Raw genomic sequence first — 14,698 nt, 5'->3', positions numbered from 1 at the left:
GCTCAGACATATACACTTCTATTAAATGACTTTTGATATGAGCTCGTACTTGGGCTCATTAAATCTTTGCAATTGCTAGTTTAAGTGGGTATCTAGGTGTAACAATTTGAAACCAAAAATAATGAAAATTTTATAACCAATGCCATGTATACCAAAATAGATATGTTAATTCTATTTTTCAATATTTGCAATTTAACTAATTCAAGAATTTACAAACCTTTTCATATAAAGGATTTATTTATTGAAGTCGCATTTTGATGTGAGACTTCATTTTAGAGAATTCGTGTAGTTGGTTACATTTGTCAAATCCAAACTTAACCAATTAACTAATTGCTTGGTCAGCTAGCTCTTTAATTTGACAATACTTTGCAAGTCATGACCTAAACTTAATTTGCCATTTCAAAGGTAACAAGAACGATCAATTTGACATGTCCACGTACATATAATCAACCTAGTTATTATCTTTTAGTTGATATTATACCATGTTAATGAGTCAAATATCTAATTAAGTAAAAAAAAAATTTTGGAAGGCCAATATTATAAAACCAAAAGAGGGATCGGACTACTTACAATGAGCAAGAAGCCCTAAAATAATTCTTTTGGTTTTTAACCAGGCTCGTTTAGATCATCTAGTTTTCACTCAAAAATAAGTTTCTAATCAAAATCTTTTATTACATTAGAATACATGTAACACATTACTTAAACCCATATTTAGTCAAATGTATTGTCTGATTGATTAAATTCATAGCATGGTAAAATCAGCTCCTTTGTTCAAGATGAATATTTAGACGATGTAAGATAAATGAGATCTTTCAATTTTATTTTATTTCTCGCGAAGCTAGAAATCAGCTCTTTTGTTCAATTTTACACGCTAGAAAAAACCTTTAATTTTTCTTGTTGAGTTCCGTTCATGCAAGGTTGATCATCCCCGAAAATGCTATAGGATTTCTTATATTGTACTATAATTTATATATTACACAAACTGTACCTTACTACCATCTCCTATAGTATACATATACTAATGATTATACATAGTTTTAATTCCTCTAATTAGTTATCAACAATAGAAAATGTATACTTTCACAGTTTCATTGCTTATTGATTTCAGACGAAGTTGATCTTCTAATCTAATCCAATCGCAACACATTCATAGTTTCAAATACCGTTCAAATAAAATATTTTTTTCTATATGACGGCTCTGTGATTAGCTGTTGGGGATGTTGGGGACATCATATATAAAAATAATATAAAACTTTGGTCTTGTCTCATTTACTAATTTTCCTTATCCTGGTCCAATAACAAACATGCCATGTAAGAGAACATCCCACCACATAAAATATTGACTAAATCAACTACTTCAACTTTACAAACAAACATACGAAAAGTTAAAAGACCAAAAAACAATATTCATGACAATTAAGCAATAAGATCTCACATACACACTGAGCTTAATTATCCCAATTATAATATCTACTGTATACATCATCTTCTTGTTGATTCTCTCCATAACCAGAAGTACTCTCAGACAAACTCAAAATCTCCTCCAAATAATCAGCACCCAAGTCTTCAAACACCACAACATCCACATTCTTATTATTATTATTATTATTGTTATTATTATTATTATTATTATTATTATTATTATCTTCATCCAACTTCATTTCCTTCCTTTTCTTTTCTCTAATGGCAGCTTTCCTTCGCATCGAATAACTCCTTTTCAATGCTAACACGGGCGAGACACCTTCCTCAAACCCGTAATCCATTGCTCGAAGCGACTCGCACACGGTTTCCACTGGAAAGTTAAGAACAGCCAGTGAACCCCTTGCGGCATACGCGGCTTGATCATATGCTAAAGCAGCTTCTTCTGGTGTATCAAATGTACCCAACCATACTCTAGCACCGTTCCTTGTCGAGTCTCTTATTTCGGCCGCGTACTTTCCCCAATTCCTCGCACGAACCCCTCGGTAACCCGTCTTTTCGACTACACCAGATGTGGTCATATGGTTATAAGGGTAAGATGACTCAGGAAGCATTCCATAGAGAAGCATCTCTTGGGAATCATTCTCCTTGAATGGAAGGTATTGGTTATAATTTGAAGTGTTGTAATAGATTGAAGAATCCATTAATTAAAGCAGTGGCTAGTTTGTTAATGTTAAGAGTAAGATGCAAATATTATTATTAAGGTGGTATTGGGTTGAAGTTGTAGAAGAGAGTTGGTTATATATATGTTTGAAAAAATAGTCAAGAATGTTGAAAATGGAAGTTAGTGGGATTTTCAAAGGAGAATTAAGAATTAAGATGCACGTGTGGGTCAAAAAAAGCAGATTTGGTGGCTATGGTCAGTGGTCAGACGCTTACTCCCGTTTGAAACATCAACTTAATTTGATGGTTTCACCTCTTATTATAATAATAATAATAATAATAATAATAATAATAATATTAATAATAATAATAATAATATTAATAATAATAATAATAATATTAATAATAATAATAATAATACTAATAATAATAATAATAATAATAATATTAATAATAATAATAATAATAATATTAATAATAATAATAATAATAATACTAATAATAATAATAATAATAATAATAATAATAATTTTATTTTCCTATAAGTTAATTTTTTGGCACTACTTCGCATAAGCTTGAACATGAGTGATGATCCTTACATAATTTACGAAAACTAGAGTTTCACTTGTTTTGAAGTTGAACTCTTCTCAAAGCTTGAGCTCACATTGTAAATATAATGTCTTGTTTATTGTCACTTAATAGTTACTTTATATGCATTTAAGATTGATTTTAGATAATATAATTATAAATTTAGCATAAAACACACTACATTACATATTTATTATTATCATAACGTTATATATAACATAAATGAATTTTAATTAATTATATATTCAGTATATTTATAAATAATAATATAAATAATAGTTTCGTTTATGCTCATGAGCTTACTCGGTCTCAATAAGCGAAACCCATGCTCGGGTTTGTTTATTAGGCGAGCTGGGCTTGAACTCGTTTACGCTTGACTATGTTCGAGCTTCTAGCAAGTTGATTATGAGAAGAGCATGAACGCTTTGACTCAATTATACTTATACCTGATAAACTAACTAATTGAATTTTATTTTAAAATTATAATTAAACATGTTTTTTTTTTCGATTTGTATATAATTTTTCTTTCGATTAACTAGGTTGAGGATTCTAGTCGATCCTAAACCTGTGATGGTCAATTGTATATATGTAGTACGTAAATAGAAGACGTGTACGCACTGGCGAAGCTTCATTGAGGCCCGGGTGGCCCTGGCCCCCTGTTTTTTGCGCAGTAATGTAAATTTACTCGTTTTCGGCCATAAATTTTTATACATAGTGTAAGTTTAGTCTTTTTCGCCCGGAAATTTGAGCCCGGCCACCCGGTGCCTCAGTCCAAGCTTCGCCACTGCGTGTACGCATTAACGGTTGAAAAAATCGTATCTATTCAGCCCTTGATTAATCAAACTTTATGGCAAATTGATTAAATATGATTGGTTTCTACAATTGTACGTCCTTGCACAAACAAAATTTAAATCCTAGTTTTTATTTGTATTCTAAAATTATGATTAAATAAAAATTAATGAGAGGATTGTGTGAAGTGTGAACGCATTATCACATCAATGTCATTGATACTATGAACTTAATACACATTATTGGTCAATATTTTACTTTATGTTTCTTTTGGTGGCAATATTTAGTTTAAATTATTCAAGTGGCCCCCTGTATATAATAATGAAATTAAAATTTACATATTATACATTTACAATGCACACTTTAAATTACATGTTCTAAGTTATATATCATATGTCCTATGCATTTAATGAGTAACACTGCATTTAATGTGTAAATTGTGTAGATACGCACATAACGCAACATTAGATGCGAAACCAATGCTAGTGCGCACGCAACCAGCCACTGAATTCATAAAGTTTTACACTAACTATTACTAAACAACTATAAATATACCGATTATTATTAATCATTTATTTTCGAGTGTGTCATCCATGGAAGCTTCTTTCCCAAATCCTTTAGAAAGGTCAGTAACCAACTTATTATTAATTTTTTTACTGAAACAATCGATTTGTATGTAACATACCACACCCAACTACGACAGAATATGCAGGGCGCGACTAAGATTGCATGTAGCTCGAAGACCCTAAAAAAATAAAGTGATAATAACTAATTATTTCATTTCAATATCAAAGTACCTAAAACGTTCAAATAAAAGAAATTACATTCAATAAAAAATAAACGATTTTTTGATTAGAATATCCTAATATTCAAATCTAAATTCTTCAACTTCAAATAATCTCAAACAACCTGCAATATGAGTTAAAATAATATAATTTGTCAGCAACACATGTTGAGTGAACAACCATAGTTTGATATTAAAATAGTAAATAAAAATAACAAATTCTATTGCGAACGTGAACTACAACAATTAACATAAACAGTTTATGTCTTTTCGCCATGACACTAGTTCAGTCAAGTTTACTCGGACGACGTATGATCATACTAATGAGGTTGAGGATGAGATACCAAAACAAAAGCAATAAACACATAGTCACATAACAATTAGCAATTAATCGAGCAATTAGACATCACACAAATATTTGAAATGTGTACTAATAGTATAATAACAATTAGGTTTTCGTATGCATAAAGCCACCTAAACTAAAAATCAATAAAAGGGGAAGTGATTACTCACCTTGATTGGTGAATGAAAAGATCATGCTTTTGGGTAAACTTGGGTGAGTCATAATAAGTAACCCCTAAATCCAAGTAATTATGGCTTCTTTAGTTAGTGCTTGATAAATAAAAGTCGAAAAACCATATATGTATTAAAATAATACAACTAGAAGTTGAAAAGAAACAAGAAAAACAAATATAGTTTTGGACATATTCTTGTCGCCGATTACATAAATGTTTAAAAATATCAATAACTTCTCAAAAATTATAAAAATCTTTAGTCAACTAAATTAATATGTAAAGAACAACTTTGCTACTAAAAGTTTGTCCAGATTTGAACTCGAGATAGACTAAAATGGTCGATCTTCACAGAGGGTACAAATCTGAGCAGTAATTTTAAAATAAGGATTATAGTGAATTCATTGGAAAAAACACAACGGAAACACTAAGAAAAAAACACCATTTGATAACACACAATTTTGTTTAACACATTTTGTAAAAACCCACAATTAAAAAATAAATAATTATATAACAATATGGTACTCATATTAAAAGTAAAAAAAACTCGTGGTACCCACTTTTGAATTTCGAAACACAAGGCAAACGAGCAGCATGCTACGTTGCTACCCACTTTTGAATTTCGAAACCCAATCTTTTAAAAACTACATTAACTGATCTTGGAGTCATAACATTACTATGCATAAACCGTTGAACTCGGCTAAGTAATTCTACAATTTCAAGCGCGAGGAAACCAAAAGTGTGAGATCTTAATAAAACTTACGAGATTGGTTTACAAAAATGTTCTATATTTTTAAAGAGTGGAGAGATTTTCCCTTCTAGATTTGTAAAAATTGATTTTCGTTTTAAAATTTAAAAATATTAGAACGATTTTTTTTAATCTCATAGAAAAACAAGTTTTTAAGATATCAAAACATAATAATTAACAGTTCAAAAGTAAACTACAAGTTTATAACTTATTTTCATAATTATTTTAAACTTGTTTATTAAATATTTAATGTTTTTTTTGTAAGTCCTGTTTATTAAAGAATTATAGGAATTAAATATTTATGACATACTAAGAGCATTCCCAATGGGTTCTCTATCTCCATCTTTAAAATTTAACAAAAAAACATAATTTCTTTGATTTATACATCATTTTCTAATAAATTTCCACAACCCATTATCCATTACCATCTCTATATTCATTTGTCTTATTATTATTTTCAATATAAAATGATATCTAAAATTAATTTATAGAAGGGTAGATGCAAATGGAGTATTCTGGAACACTCTAAATTTGGAGACTTCTTGTATGATTTCACTAAAATTTAGAGATGTGGTTTGGAGATAGAGAATGGGTTGGAGTGATTATATAGATGTTTTTTTTTTAATTTTAGAAATGAAGATGGATATGAAGAACCCAATGGGAATGCTCTAAGAATTTGAAACAATTTAGTTTTCTTTTTCTTGACGGGCGAGAAACACAACTCTTTTCCATCTTTATTTTTTTTTTGTAATTTTTAATATGACAAGATATTACCATAATCATTCGCTAACTAGGTGGGATGTTAATAAAAATAATACTTTTTATTATTTAGTAAAAGTGACGAGATTTTATGGGAATTTCTTGCTGACATGGTGAGAGAGCGAGAAAAATCCATAATTTCTTGTTGACTATGTGAGAAATGGACGCGTGTGAGACTACCATTGGTTAAGCAAAACGGGTTTACAATTCAGAAAATGTTAGCGATGCAACTTGTTGTCTGCTTGTCTGATGTAATCCCTACTTTTTAGTTTTATATTTATTAAATAAAAAGTAAATGTTTATTTTCGTAGGTGGTCAAAATGTTTTTTTGATAATATTATTTTTAAAATATTTGCATTTAATATATTAATGAAAAGTAACAAACTTTATAGGATTTTTATTTTACATCATAAATCTATCTCTAATGCTAATGAAGCCCTAAAACTATCTCCAATGCTAAAATGGCCCTTATCTGCCTAGTCAGCTTCCGCGTCATATCCTTAAAAATTCTTAAAATCCTTACAAACCCTCAATTTCATCTTCATCCATACAAATATGTTTTAGATTGTTAGCATCATCACCAATTTTTTTTTAAATAAATTACTTAATATATTAGAATGTATTTAGATGATTAAATAAATAATATTTAAAACAAAAGTAAACTAAGTTTAGAAAATATAAAAACACAGAATTGCATCATATACAAGGGAGTTTCTTTTTAAATTAAATTAATAATTTAAGTTGGCTTTTTTGTTGTTTATAAACGATACTTTTTATAATAGGATCTCTTAAAATTTAAATCAAGCTTAAAGGGTTAATATGTAAGTTACTATAAAACTAAAGGGTGAATATAAACTTTAAATAATAAAACAAAAACCCCCTTTCACACAGACAACATCGTCATCTTCTCCACTTGAACTGGATCTTCATTTTCAAAACAACTCAGGTCCTCTTTCCTTTGGATAGGCTTCAATGCGCCTGAAAATATGGATATATTCAATGTCATCTCGGGCGCATTAAAGATAAGGAAAAGAAAGGGATGTTTTCTTCCCAAATTGGGCAGAATCCAATGGAAAGGTTACAATTACCATATTACCCTCATCTTCTTTCTTTATATGTTTCATTCTTTTTCTTAACTCTATCCAAAACAAACCCAGATTCTGGATCTGTTCGTATCTTGATTACTTGAGCTCATTCTTTGTGGTAAGGGTTAAAGTATTTAACTACATTTTGTGTGTTATTATTAATTTATTATTATGTTTTTGTTTAATTTTGATTCCTCTTAGTTGATGGTTGGTAGTTATGATTTGTGATCTGTTCGTTGTTTTTGGTCGGTCGATTTCAATGTTTTCAAACCGTAGTGAGCGGTTCGGTTTACCCGAAAACCAAACCAGTCGTATAATACCCGGTCCTAAACGTTACATATATACCATTTGTATCAATATGTACTTATACTTTAAACAGGTGCTATTATTTGTTATGTATTCTGTAACATTTATATGAGATCTTAGGCTTAGTTAACCTGAGTTGATAATAACATCTTAAGTTGTATTGATAGGGTTGTTAAAAAGATTGAACAGGATTTGGGGAAAGTTAAAATATTTGCTTAATTATGTTTGTGCTTAATTGTAAGGTTTTTTTATATCTGCAAGTTTTTGCTTGTAAGGTTTGGTAGTTTGATTGTAACTGTTTGGGTTAAGTGGCCCGGTTCCGGTCCGGGTCGTACCCAGCGAAACAATGATGGAACCTGCAAACCCGCGAAGCAATCCTTCTTTATTTCTTCTCGTCTCACTTCTCTGCCTAAAGTTTATGTTGATTAATATTATGTGACATAATATTAAATTTCAGGTTAAATATCCACAGTGAATGTGCATGACTTTGAATTTAAATGCATACTTCGGTTACTAGTTAAATGCATACTTTGTAATATTATGTAACACGTTTGCATCACAGGTTTGAGGTTTTAAATTTTCTATTTACAAATTGCATAAGCTCATATATTCATTGGTGTGATAGTACAATGGTTCCGGTGCGGGTCGTACCTGTTTCACACACCTAATAACCACATGTAGAGAATTGAATAATAAAGATAGAGAATCTGAGTAATAAAGAATGGAAAGTAATGTATATTTATCTTAATTTTACCTAAGGGTATAATGGATAAGTTGTTTTTTAAACTACTCGCTAAAAGATGAGGAATAAAGTTGTCAAGTTGAAAGTTTGGTGGTTAAGACTCGTTAACGGCTAGTTGATCAGATCAGATCAGATTAGATTAGATTATTGAATTGATATGATCTATATATACCCTTCAACAGAATTGTTTTTTGACAAACTTGAAGAGAAGTACTGCAATGAAAAGCATATCAATATTCATCAAGTTTCTTCTTGCATGCACATTGTTTCCTTCGGAAGGTATAAGTTTATTTTCCTTTAACTAGCTAGTAATCATATTTTATTACCTATACTAATTGATATGTTGAGCTAATTAGATAACAATAATCATCAATAATACATGTTGTATACGTGCAGGATACAGAGATTGCGAGAAAGTTATGGTAATTGATGAATGCATCCCAAGAGAGTGTGACTTTAGTTGCAAAATTTGGAAATCTTACGCAAAAACACAGTGCGTTGATAGTATGACTTGTGTATGTATTGTCCCTCCTTGTACCTTTGAAGGTGTCCCCCCATCTAAAGAAATGAATTAATCAATAAACATTTATTTGGCTAGTTGATCAGATTAATTTATTGGGGATTATCGTTCTGGTTCTTGATATCTCAATTCATTGTAAACTCTTTTGATCACGACTAATAGTACACCTTCAATTTTGATCGTTATTGTTTGTTTTCTTTCTCCTCAACAATCATTCGGTTGGTTCTGATCATTCCGATAACCCCAAGAAAAGTGACGATTCGAAATATGAGACTGAAGCTAAAGACGAGGATGAAGGCTAACAGTGAAACAACTAGGGCAAATGGCAAAGTAATTTAAGATCCAAGTTTGGCTAAAAAGTAAAAGTTTCAACCTATTTGACTAAGATCAGAGCAGGTTTAGGATGGTACTAGTCTTGCGTTTGGTGAAAAGTGGTACCATCGATTCTATGAAGAACGCTTATAATATGGTGAAACAAGAACAAAAGGAAACGATTCTGCAACTCGTTGAAAATATTTGACAATATATATGTAGTGTTTTGAGGATTATACCGACAGGTGAAACAATCCAAGTTAAAACATTTTTCAGTATACTTGTTTATTTCTAATTATTGAGTCATTTAAGTCCGTTTGAATGTGTCAAAACAAACATCAATTTGGTTGGGTCAAAGCAAGCTTTAAAACAAAAACTTTTTTGGATGTACAAACTAACGGCCTTGGGCATCCCGGGACAATTAGATTAAAGCGTCTCCAACCATTTGCTGCTTCCAAGCCAATCCTCAACTGCAAACCAAAAAGAGCATGAGATCATAATCAGGCCTTTCCCAGTACAAAACTGTTGCAAATATTGATAAGCAAACCATATAATATCTGTTACCTCTAAACCCAGCCAGACTTTAAGCACTCAGCTTTAAAACACATTGTACTTAAATAACTTCATCAGCAGCTTTTTCACAATTGCTTAGCCAATCCAGGACCGCACTCATTCGCGGTCTGATTCTTCGCTCCCTTGTAGGCACAATTTCAACAAGTCTCATTATTTCTGCAAGTGTCTTGGTATCGGTTCGATGAGTAAAGAGGGATCTATCACATCTCTTACGCTGTGTTCCCGAGTTGGTTTTTGGAGAGAAAGGAAAAGAAAATGGAAGGATTTAAGGAGAAATTGATGTTCCACAGTTTTTTTTAGAAGGAAAAGAAAGGAAAAGAAAATTAGTAAAAGTTAATGGTTGTGGCTTTCTTTCCAAGTTGGAGAGAATAAGAGGGAAAGGAAAAGAAAAGGATGATAATTACTATATTGCCCTCGTCACATTTATTTTAGGTCAAATGTTTCCGAACAACTCCAACAAACCTGCCGTTCATCACCATCAATACCCTCCCTTTGCCATCTCCACTTTGGTGGGATGGTAAAGGCTTAGGCCTTTGGGTGAGAGGTCCAGGGTTCGATCCCTGGCAATGGCGGTTTATTGTAAATAGTAGGAGGCAAGCTTAAATATTCAAAAAAAAAAAAAAAATACCCTTCCTCTGCCTCAACTGCATTTATCATCTCCGATTGAGTCTATTCTTCTTACAATTCAATCTCCTAACGACGTGAGGTCAGTTCGTTTTTCCTCTTGTTATGTTATTATCCGTTTGTTCACGATCATGATAAAATCATTTATTTGATTTTGATTCCAACTGTTTGTAAGTTGTTAGTAGCAGAATAGTTTGTAAACCTCATGAAATTTGCACTTGTTGACCAACGGATTTTGTCAAAATTCTCTTTTTAGTTCTTAATTAGGGGATAATATATGTTTTGATGTTGATTTTATAGTTGAAATTATATTGAATTTGATTATGATTTTCATGAAACCATGGTTCATGTTTGGTCCTGCTACTTTATATTTGGGATTTTCTTTTTGGACTTTCATGGCTTCTTATTTAGCAAATTTATAAATTTGTAAACAAGAGCTCGGCTGTTTTGAGCTTTGTTTGCTCGAGTTAGGCTCGTTAATTTTTTTGGTTTAAACAAGCAACGGACACTCGGATGTAACATAAGGATATAATGGTAAAATTGTAACTTTCCCAACCTCAAAGTAAGTTTTTTTTAACATATAAAGTTTACAAGTACAAGTTCGAATTGCTCATAACAACATGCTTCTCGATCTTAACCAGCTATAGCAAATACTCCTAACCTTGCTGATGGTGAGTGTTTTCAAACTTCATATGCAAGTTTGGTACTGTCTATTTATTATTTTGAGTGCTAACTCTCTTTTTTTACTTGACTAGTTGCTGAGGTTTTTTCCTCAGTCGGATCATGACACTATTTCTCCTTTGAATTGATACAGGCAGTGACGAATGATTTTTCTGAAAGTAATGTGTTGGGAAACAAACACAATTTTTATGTTCTTGTTTGTTCGTTTATTAAATAAACGAACATAAAAAAATACCCCCCCCCAAACGGATCACGAACAGTTCACAGAACGTACGGTTCGTTTAAAGGCCTACACACCACTTGTGAGTTGTGACATTAGTTTGACATCTGCAGTACAAGATTTTAATTGTCTGATATAATAATTCAGGGCACGTGTGGAAACGACCGAGAGATAGCTCTTAAGAGATTAAGAGCGAGTTCTTCACGAGTGGAAGTGGATTTTAAAAAGGAGATTAAGGCACTAGAGATTATCCGTCACAGGAATATCTTCCAGCTTCACGGGCTCTGCACAGAGAGAGGCGAGCGGATTTTGGTTCTTGAGTTCGTGGTGAACGGCAGTCTCGATATATATATTTTTGGTAAGTGGTTAGTTTTTAATAACTTAACTTTTAAACAATAAGAGTTTTAGGATATGACTAACTTAATAAAATAAGACTAACTCATTATTATTTAATAATAAACGAATTATTATTTAAAATCTCTTCAAGCCACCCCATGAGATTTTACCAAACCGCCCTTAATGAAGTAAATATCGCAACGATTTATGCAGAGAGAAAAGAAAAAGAAATTCTTGATTGGTCAAAGAGAAGAGGGATCATTGGTGACATAACAAATGCATTAATATATCTTCACGATGAAAACCCCCAGACTGTGATCCATTGCGACTTTAAAGCTGCTAACAGAGAATTTCATCGTGAAGATGATTTAATGCATTTGTTATGTCACCAATGATCCCTCTTCTCTTTGACCAATCAAGAATTTCTTCTCTATGCATTAATCGTTGCGATATTTACTTCATTAAAGGCGGTTTGGTAAAATCTCATGGGTGCTTGAAGGAGATTTTAAATAATAATTCGTTTATTATGAAATAATAACAAGTTAATCTTATTTTAATTAAGTTAGTCATATCCTAAAACTCTTATTGTTTAACAGTTAAGTTCTTAAAAACTAACCACTTACCAAAAATATATTTATCAAGACTGTCGTTCGGCACGAACTCAAGAACCAAAATCCGCTCGCCTCTCTCTGTGCAGAGCCCGTGAAGCTGGACGATATTCTTGTGACGGATAATCTCTAGTGCCTTAATCTCTTTTTCAAAATCCACTTCCACTCGTGCAGAACCCGCTCTTGATCTCTTAAAAGCTATCTATTGGCCGTTTCTACACGTGCCCTGAATTATTATATCAGACAATTAAAATCTTGTACTGCAGATGTCAAACTAATGTCACAGCTCACCGTGGTGTGTAGGCCTTTACACGAACCGTACGTTCTGTGAACTGTTCGTGATCCGTTCGGGGGGAAGTTGTTTATGTTCGTTTATTTAATAAACGAACAAACATGAACATAAAAATTGTGTTCGTTTGTTTAAACGACGGACATGAACACATTATTTTGTTCGTTCATTTATGCTCTCGATTTTCTTGCTAGAGTTCCCAACAAGCGAGATGTATGGACATGCTCCAGAGCCCATGAAGTACACGTTGTTTCCAAATTCCCAACATGTCTCGGTGTCTCAACCACGATGTCTCGATAAACGCTCGTCAAAGCTAAAACCCGACCCCGGTGTCTCAACAAATGTGAAGGTTCTGCCTGACCGTTAAAAGTCGTAGCGTTACCTCGTAGCAAGTTATTAAGCTTGTAGAGATTAAGCATCATAAAACAAAAGTTAGAGAATCTAGTTCATAACAGATAAAAAAGGCGAGCACGTTTAACTTTATAAAAATTGTCATATCTGGGATGCATTTCTTGATACATGAAACCGTTTATAAGAATCTGAAAATATTTTATTGACATAAACTAGGTTAGTGGCTCATGTATCACACGAACGGAAATTAATAAATCGTCAAGTAAAGGTAAACATATATGATTGTTTATTTGAAAAACATATCATTATGAATTTATGTGTAAAAATGATTTTACGTGATTAATATTATGTTTTTTTTGTAATTAGAATAAATTGGATGACTGAGATCTTTGTGATTAATATCCCGTTTCCAACATTGGGGGGGGGGGGGGTATGGGTGACTCAATAAAGGATGACTGAGGGGGCCCGGGTTTTACCACCAGTGGCAGTGGGCCTTCACGCGAGCGGGTTTTCTCCAGGATTGGATATAATTGGAGGGGCTTAAGGGCTCCATATGTACGGGTTGAGCCAGCTAGCGGTGACCTTTAGCCGTTGGGTCACCCCATACGAAGTAATTAGACATTCTATGTTTGTTGGTCATTAAAAAACAATTATGTAAATTAATTGAAAGAAAATAAGGGCATAAAGTAAAAGAACATCGATAAAAAGGTTATAATAAAAATATGAAACTGATTTGATGATACAAATTAGTTAGGGATTCCTCATGCAGTCATGTGTCAAACATTCATAGTGATTAAAAACGTTAAACCAGCCTATTAATTAAAACGAGACCGGTATGCATCAGCCTAGTTTAGGCGTCCAAACCCACAACAAACCTCTCTAATATAATTAGTTTACTGATTCCATTAATGGCATGTGATGAGCTCTAATATTTAGCTTTTTAGCTTGCACAAGCTACAAGCGAGCAACATGGTCGACTTAAAGTATGTGCGGGTAGGCAATTGTGCAAGAGTCATTGAGGTTTGAGGCCCATAAATTTTTTATTTCGTTGAATATATTTATATATATTATATGAGTTATTATTATTTCTTCTAATATATTTTAAGACCTATATTTATAACTCATGCAAGGCCCATAAAGACCATTCAGCTCTTGGGGTCGGCTTTGGCAATCAGTCCCTAGTTCTTTGAAACGGCACAACATACACAAAGTGCACACAACATACTACATATGCACACACATCATTTAGTATACAAGGTTTATTAAGCTGGATACAAACTACCTTAATGGAGAAGGGCATTTTGTCTAATGGTATGTATAAGGTGTTCCATTCCTTGAAGATTGAGAGTTTGAGTCACGGGAGTGGAATAATTTGTCGTTAACTAAAAAAAAAGATGTATGATTCTTTTTCTAAATATATACAGATGATGTATACAGGAGGTTCTTACTTTCTCTTATTTTTTAAAATTTTCTTTTAGTTTCTAGTTTGTTAATCTTATATTTTCATTTCCTATCATCATATATAATAACATTATTTCAGTTCAGCTCTTTGTTTAATAATTACAATATTTCAGTTCAGCTCTTTAAAACAAAATAAAGATAGCAACTTGTAACAAAGAAATAAATGAACTGATAAACTTGTCTCATTCATTTCTATTTTACCTTTTTAATGTATATTTTATTAAACTTACTGATGAAAATTCAGAAAATGTTTAGAAGTTAGTAATGTATTCATGACAATATTAATTAATCCATAAAAGACATTCTCGTTTTATATTAATTACTACTA

At 31.9% G+C, this 14,698-nt stretch overlaps 1 pseudogene; it reads right to left on the bottom strand.

The window, feature by feature from the left end:
- Positions 1–1,448: 1,448 nt before the first annotated feature.
- Positions 1,449–2,124, bottom strand: LOC143618676 (ethylene-response factor C3 pseudogene; annotated as a pseudogene).
- Between the last annotated feature and the right edge of the window lie 12,574 nt (positions 2,125–14,698).

This window comes from Bidens hawaiensis, unplaced genomic scaffold (genome assembly GCF_021521415.1).
Source record: "Bidens hawaiensis isolate Kalapana, Puna unplaced genomic scaffold, B.hawaiensis_p1.1 tig00002338_1, whole genome shotgun sequence".
Taxonomy (NCBI): domain Eukaryota; kingdom Viridiplantae; phylum Streptophyta; class Magnoliopsida; order Asterales; family Asteraceae; genus Bidens; species Bidens hawaiensis.
The sequence above is the reverse complement of the archived record's forward strand: the minus strand, read 5'-3'. Positions and strand labels throughout refer to the sequence as shown.